The 7,421-nt window shown below is 42.8% G+C and overlaps 1 protein-coding gene across 5 annotated transcripts in view; it reads left to right on the top strand.

Moving 5' to 3' along the window:
• LOC122564683 (zinc finger protein 239-like) overlaps positions 1-7,421 on the top strand; it is an 88,109-nt gene that overhangs the window by 1,493 nt on the left and 79,195 nt on the right. For 3 of the 5 annotated variants that reach the window (XR_006315971.1, XR_006315970.1, XM_043719775.1), the window contains exon 1: positions 306-388. The exons of 1 other annotated variant lie outside the window; for it this stretch is intronic. The gene's annotated coding sequence lies outside the window, so the exon portion shown is untranslated. Of the gene's footprint in view, positions 1-305; positions 389-4,007; positions 4,076-7,421 lie in introns of those variants that run through there. One more of the 5 variants, XM_043719778.1, reaches the window with a different exon arrangement.

Below are 7,421 nucleotides of genomic sequence, written 5' to 3' on the forward strand. Positions count from 1 at the left end.
GTCACGAGCTATCTTTAGCTTTTACCTGCAGGACTCTCCTTTCCAAACATGACTTAAAATGCCAGGATCTGTCACTAACATCTTTCCGATAATGTCTCGAAGTTTAGTTTACCTCCTGTGCTGCAAAAGCAAGGTCCGGAAGACAATCGACATCAGTTTATCGTGACAACGGAAAGCACTGCGCATGCTCCACTTCGCCCTTCTCCCCCGGTAGAGGATGAGCGCGCGGTACCAATAGGAGCAGAGGGGGCGGGACTGCAGGACCGTGTTGACCTTCAGCCAATCAGAGTGTGTGAGGGGTGGGACTAGGGTACATCACGTGATACTGCTGCACTGCGCAGTGGTGCAGCGCCCGAGGTTTGGGAAGTTACAGAGAACGTGGGATCCGGTAAGTAAATGGAAAACAGCGGAAAGGTCGAGGGAAATGATGTTAGTATGGACCGAGAGGTTTTACACACACTCGATGTACAGCGGGAAACACAAATTTGAAACTGCGAGTCCCGTATTTGCAGCAAATGGGAAAGGTCCTCAGATAGAGATAGGCCCGAGTTACCACCACCATGTTTATTGGGGGCAATGATCCGCGGGATACATGCGCAGGCGCCAACCTTTTTGGCCAAAAAGGGAAACAAAATCCTGTTTGTTTCTTCTGGATTTTGATTTAGCAAGTTTAAAATCAGACAACATCAGGTTACAGTCGAATTTGACTTGGACGTGCTGGTGTTGGACTGAGGTGGACAAAGTTTAAAAAAATCATACAACACCAGGTTATAGTTCAACAGGTTTATTTGGAAGCACTAGCTTTCAGAGCGCTGCTCCTTTTATCAGGTGATTGTGGAAGTTAAGATCATGTCCAAAGAAGTTATAGCCAAACGAGTCCAGCGTCATGGAGGTGTGATACAGTAAACAAACTTAGATTAAACTTTCATCTTTTATAATCAGATATGCTGCTTTATATTCTTTGATATATAAATCCCAGAACTTTGTTTAAATTACATTCTCAAGTTAGCTCAGCTGTTTAAAAAGCTGAGCTAACTTGAGAATGTAATTTAAAAGTTCTGGGACAGTTACGGTTGCAGAAAGGATATTTGAGGACTCGTCTACTGAGATAGCATGGGCTGAGGTTAGAAGCAGGAAACGAGAGGTCACCTTGTTGGGAGTTTTCTCTGAATAATTCCAGAAATGTAGACAAATGGATAGCAAAGATGATCCTTGATAGGAGCGAGTGTGACAGGGTAGTTGTTATGGGGTCTTTAACTTTCCATATATTGACTGTGAATACTATAGTACAGGTACTTTAGATGGGTCAGTTTGTGTCCAATGTGTGCAGAAGGGTTTCCTGACACAGTATGTATAAGAGTTTAGATCAGAGTGGTGCTGGAAAAGCACAGCAGGTCCGGAAGCATGGAGGCTTTTTTATCTCTCTTCCTGCCTCTATTCCTGATGAAGGGCTTTTGCCCGAAACATTGATTTTCTTGCTCCTCGGATGCTGCCTGACCTGCTGTGCTTTTCCAGCACCACTGATCCAAAAAACAGTATGTCGACAGGCCAACAAGGGGTGAGACCACACTAGATTTGGTACAGGATAATGAACCCAGCCAGGTGTTAGATTTGGAAGTAGGTGAGCACTTTGGTGATAATGACCACAAATTGGTTATATTTATGAAGGATAGGGATAGGTATATACCGCGGAGCTGGAGGGAAGGCAATTATGATGCAATTAAGCAAGATTTACGATTAGTAGGGTGGGGAGTATACTGCAAGGGATGGGCACAATTGAAATGTGGAGCTTTTTCAAGGACCAGCTACTGCAGGTCCTTGATAAGTCTGCACCTGTTAGACAGGGAGGAAGTTGTTCAGCGTGGGAGCCATGGTTTACGAAGGAAGTTTAATCTCTTGTCAAGAGGAAGACGAAGGCTTATGTTAGGATGAGATGTGATGGCTGAGTTAGCATGCTTGAAATTTACAAGTTAGCCAGAAAAGACCTAAAGGGAGAGCTAAGAAGAGCCAGGAGGAGACATGAGAAGTAATTGCCGGATAGGATCAAGGAAAACCCTAAAGTTTTCTATAGTATATGAGGAATAAAATAATAAGAAGAGTAAGATCAGGGCCAATCAAGGATAGCAGTGGGATGTTGTATGTGGAGTCAGAGGAGAAAGAGAAGCACTAAATGAATACTTTTCACCAGTATTCACAGACAATGTTGTCAAGGTGAATACGAAGATACAGGATATTAGACGATGGGATTGAGGCACACAAGGAAAACATAAAAATAGATAAGGCCCCTAGGCCAGATGAGATTTATCCAAGGATTGTCTGGGAAGCCATGGAGGATATTGCCTTTGATCTTTATGTTGTCATTATCTACGAGAATAGTGTCAGAAGACTATTCTGACACTGAGAACAAATGTCCCCTTGTTCAAGAAGGGGAGCATAGACAACCCTGGTAATTGTAGACCAGTGAGCCTTAATTTGGTTGTTGTTAAAGTTTTGGAAAGGGTTACAAGAGATCGGATTTATAATAATCTAAAAAGGAATAAGTTGATCAGGGATAGTCAACAAGGTTTCGTGAAGGGTAGATCGTCCCTCACAAACCTTATTGAGTTCTTTGAGAAGGTGAGCAAACAGGTGGATGAGGGTAAAGCAGTTGATGTGGTGGATATGGATTTCAGTAAGGCGTTTGATAAGGTTCCCCACGGTAGATTATTGCACAAAATACGAGGCATGGGATTGAGGGTGATTTAGCAGTTTAGATTAGAATTTGGCTAGCTGAAAGAAAACATAGGGTGGTTTTTGATGGGAAATCCCATCCTGGAGTTCCGTAATGAGTGGTGTACTGCAAGGATCTGTTTTGGGTCCACTGCTGTTTGTCATTTATAGAAATGACTGGGTGAGGGCATAGAAGGATGGGCTACTAAATGTGTGGATGACACTAAGGTCAGTAGAGTTGTGGATAGGTTACAGAGGGACATGGATAAGCTGCAGAGCTGGTCTGAGAGATGGCAAATTGAGTTTAATGTGGAAAAGTGTGAGGCGATTCACTTTGGAAGGAGTAACAGGACTGCAGAGTACTAGGCTACTTAAGATTCTTGGTAATGTAGCTGAGTAGCTCAGTGTTCAAGTACATCGATCCCTGAAAGTTGCTACTCATGTTGATAGGGTTATTAAGAAGGCATACAGTGTGTTACCTTTTTATTGTTAGAGGGATGGAGTTTCGGAGCCACGAGGTCAAGCTGCAGCTGTGCAAGACTCTAGTGTAGCCGCACTTGGAGTATTGCATGCAATTCTGGTCACCACATTATGAAAAGGATGTGGAAGCTTCAGAGGAGATTTATTAGGATGTTGCATGAGGAAAGGCTGAGGGACCTGAGGTTGGTTTTGTTAGAAGAAGGTTGAAAGGTGACGGAATAGAGACAAATAAGATAATCGGAGAGTTAGATACGGTGGACAGTGAAAGCCTTTTTCTTCACATTGTGATGGCTGGCACGAGGGGACATAGCTTTAAATTGAGGCGTGATAGATATAGGACAGACGTCAGAGGTAGTTCCTCTACTCAGTAGGGGCGTGGAACGCACTGCCTTCAACAGTAGTTGACTCGCCAACTTTAAAGCCATTTAAATGGTCATTGGATAGGCACATGGACGAGAATGGAATTGTGTAGGTAAGGTGGGCTTCAAGTTGGTTTCACAGGTCGGTGCAACATCGAGGGCCAAAGGGCCTGTACTGTGCTGTAATATTCTATGTTAGTGTGAAGGGTGTTGCAGGGCTGAGAAGGCTGATGCTGTGGTTGTATTTTCTGGTGCATTGGTAGATGTCATGTGGTCCATCCAGTTTCATTCCTTTGTTGAGACTTTGCAGTGAGTAATACAATGAGTGACTTGCTGGGCCACTGTCAGGTTGGCAGATTTCTTTCCCTAAAGGACATTAGGGATTTTTCTGCCACTGACAATGGTTACATGGCAATCAGTAGATTCTTAATTCCAGTTATTTTTTTCTTGAATTCACAGGCACCATCTGCCAAATCTGGACTTCAGTTTTACGTTTTAATAGTCTGGATAAAAATTAAATACATCAGGTTTGTTTAGTCACTTTTAAATATCACTAACACAGGTTTTGTTGATGTCCAAAACACTGTCCATCATCTTGTCTCTTCCATCCTCCCCAACAACAAGAGTGAGGAGCACATGGAGTTTCTCTGTCACTAAAATTGAGACAATCCAATCAGCTGCCTTTGCTACTTCCCTCCCTTCCACTAGCTCACCAAGCCAAACGCTTTGCATGGTGCTCCTTGTTTTAATACAAAACTTGGATCTTCCTCCAGTCTCTCGTCAGGTCATATCAGAGTTCATCTTGATCCTTTTACCCTATTCTTGCTAAACTACAGACATTCCAACTCTCTCTTTTCTCCTCCTCATCAATTCACAGATATTGTTCCTTGTTCTGTCTATCCCTTTTCTGGTTATGTCCTTCTCAGCAGATCTGTTAAAACAATATTTGACCTCACCATCGTTGGAAAATCCTGCTCCATCTCCATTCTCTCTTTCTTTTCTGAATTCCTTGTATTTGGTGTCTCTCAAAGATCTATTCTTAGCCACTCCTGTTTCTCGCCTACATACTGCCAGGAGGTGACATCGTCCAAAAGCACAGTGTTAGTGTCACATGTACACTGACAATGTCCAGCTCTACCTCCCCACTATCCTTGTCCATTGCTCCATTGTTACTCAGTTATCAAACTGCTTATCATGCTTCTACTATTCAATTAGCTGAAATTTCCTCCAGTAAAACTTTGTGATGGTTAACCCCATTGCCTTCCAGTATTATTACAACTTCCTTCCCCTTAATGCTGAGTCCCACCCTCTTGCTGGGAACTGCCTGAAGCTGAACTACACTATTCATAATATTGCTCTCATATCTGACCCCAACATGAACATCTGACCTCACATCTACTTATTCACATACACTAGAAATCTCAATCTCTAAAGATTTTCTTCTTTCCACCTCATCCCAGCTCATTTGCTAATGAAACCCTTGCCCATCTCTGGGTTGCCTTTAAATTGCTAATTCAGAAATGTAACCCTTGATTCCCTGACCCATTAAGAGTCTGTTCTGACACTCCCCCCTAATGGGAAACATCCTCTCGTCACTTACGCTGTCAAACCTCTTAAGAATCCTCTATGTTTCAATGAGATCAGAATCCAATGAATAGATCTCAACCTGTCAAGTCTTCGATTAAAAGATATTTCCTCCAAATTAGGGATCATTTCAGTGAATCTTTTCTGAAATGTCTCCAATGAAGTGATGTATTTCCTTCAATAAGGGAACCAAAACTGCTCCCATTACTCCAGATGTGGTCTCACTTGCACTTTTACAGTTGCCCTAAGACATTGACTCCAAACTCTTGTCCTGCAAACAGCTTGAAATAAGGAACAGTATTCCATTACCCTGGGTGTAAGTGCTTACTGAGTTGGAAGGTTTGAACCATCCAGCTCAGTGAGCAAACTTACATTCAGAACCTTAACCTAAGCTACAAATCTTCTCAAAACTCACTAATTCCGTTACCCTTCCTGATTACCTATTGCAACTGTGCTAGCTCTCTGTATTTTCTGTACAATTCCCTTTCTGTACAACTTTTTACAGCTTTCACTGTTTAAATAGTACTGTTTTTATTTTGTGGTCTCCTCAAGATGAGCAGCAGCATATTTTCTCACATACTTGCTGCCAACTTGTCTATCTGTGAAGTGTTTGTAACCCTTGCAGAACTTGACTGTTACATCCTTTCTATGAGATCCTCCCTCATTCTTCTGAATTCTTTACTGGAAGCACTGGGCAGTGGGACACATATGTAATCCCTATCTTTGTAGGGGGTACTCTTTGGAAAGACTGGGAAGAGTTTGCTGTCCATTGTGCAGAATGGAGACAACTTCTCATCGAGCTGCATTAGCCTTTCACACACAGTCTTATTGATGAGGTAGAGAGGCAGCCCATAAGGAAACAAAATTGAGGGGCATGGATAGGGTAAATAGACAAAGTCTTTTTCCCTGGGGTCGGGGAGTCCAGAACTAGAGGGCATAGGTTATGGTGAGAGGGGAAAGATATAAAAGAGACCTACGGGGCAACTTTTTCACACAGTGGGTGGTACATGTATGGAATGAGCTGCCAGAGGAAGTGGTGGAGGCGGCATGGATGAGTTGGAACAAAGGGTTTGTTTCCATGCTGTACATCTCTATGACTCACATTGACCCTTCGAAGAGCATCCATTTTGACTTATCCTATCCTTGCATTTCCCATGGCCAATCCACCTGACCTGCACATCTTTGGACTATGGGAGGAAAGCAGAGCACCTGGAGGAAACCCACGCAGACATGGGGAGAATGTGCAAACTCCACAGAGACAGTTGCCTGAGGATGGAATTGAACTCTGGTCCCTGGCACTGGGAGGCAGCAGGGCTAATCACTGAGCCACTGTGCCACCCATAAATTCTTTTGCTTCATTGATTTTTAAAAAAAATCTAATGTCCAAGTTCCTAATCTGCTTCTGACACACCTTTATGCAGTGTATTCCACAAGAAGTAACTGAATAATTTCATCTTTCCTCTGGTTCTTAAACTGATCAACTAGAGGCTGCATCCTCTGGTAATGACCTCTTCTTTGTAGAAAGTCCCTCTTTGTAGGATGACTTGGCTCACGTTCCACTGTGGTCTGATGGGTTCTGAGGTAACTGATGAGCCCAATGTGCTATCTGGCAACTCTGCCCCACATAGGGGCAGGTAATAACTGCAGGGTTGGGGCACGTGAGATTGGAGGCTTGTGTACTCCCTTCAATGTCGAGGCAGTTGGGTTGGTTTGAATGTAACACTCACTACCACGTGGAATGATTGAGCTGAAGAGCACAGATGTATTAAGGAGGCAATTCCATGATAATCACATGTGCGAGAAGAAACTTAAGGATATATTGATATGGTGAGATGAAGAAGGAGTGGGAGAAAGGTTGTCTGGTCTGGAATACCTATCTATTGGATTAGGGTTTGTGTTTCTGCAAAACCTGTCTAATTCCATATCAATGCAGTAGATACAGAGAGGCCGGTGTTGGACTGGGGTGGACAAAGTTAAAAAATCATGTACTTTCAAATAAACCTGTTAGACTATATAACCTGTTGTTGTGTGATTTTTAACTTTATCAATGCAGATGGACATAAAGATTGAGTGAAGGTGAAAATTTCCAGGAATGGGAGGCTGGAGGGACAAAATGTGGATTGAACATGTGAGAACGTGGTTTGAAGTGGAAAAAAAATGCCTATTTCATTACTCGGCTTTGCTTCACCTTTATATTCAGCCTAGACAAAAGAAAACTGGGAGCACTATTTTTACAGCTGTGAATCTATTTCAGTCAGTAGATTACAAAGCCTTGGCTCAATCATGTTT

Source organism: Chiloscyllium plagiosum, chromosome 30 (assembly GCF_004010195.1).
Source record: "Chiloscyllium plagiosum isolate BGI_BamShark_2017 chromosome 30, ASM401019v2, whole genome shotgun sequence".
Classification (NCBI taxonomy): domain Eukaryota; kingdom Metazoa; phylum Chordata; class Chondrichthyes; order Orectolobiformes; family Hemiscylliidae; genus Chiloscyllium; species Chiloscyllium plagiosum.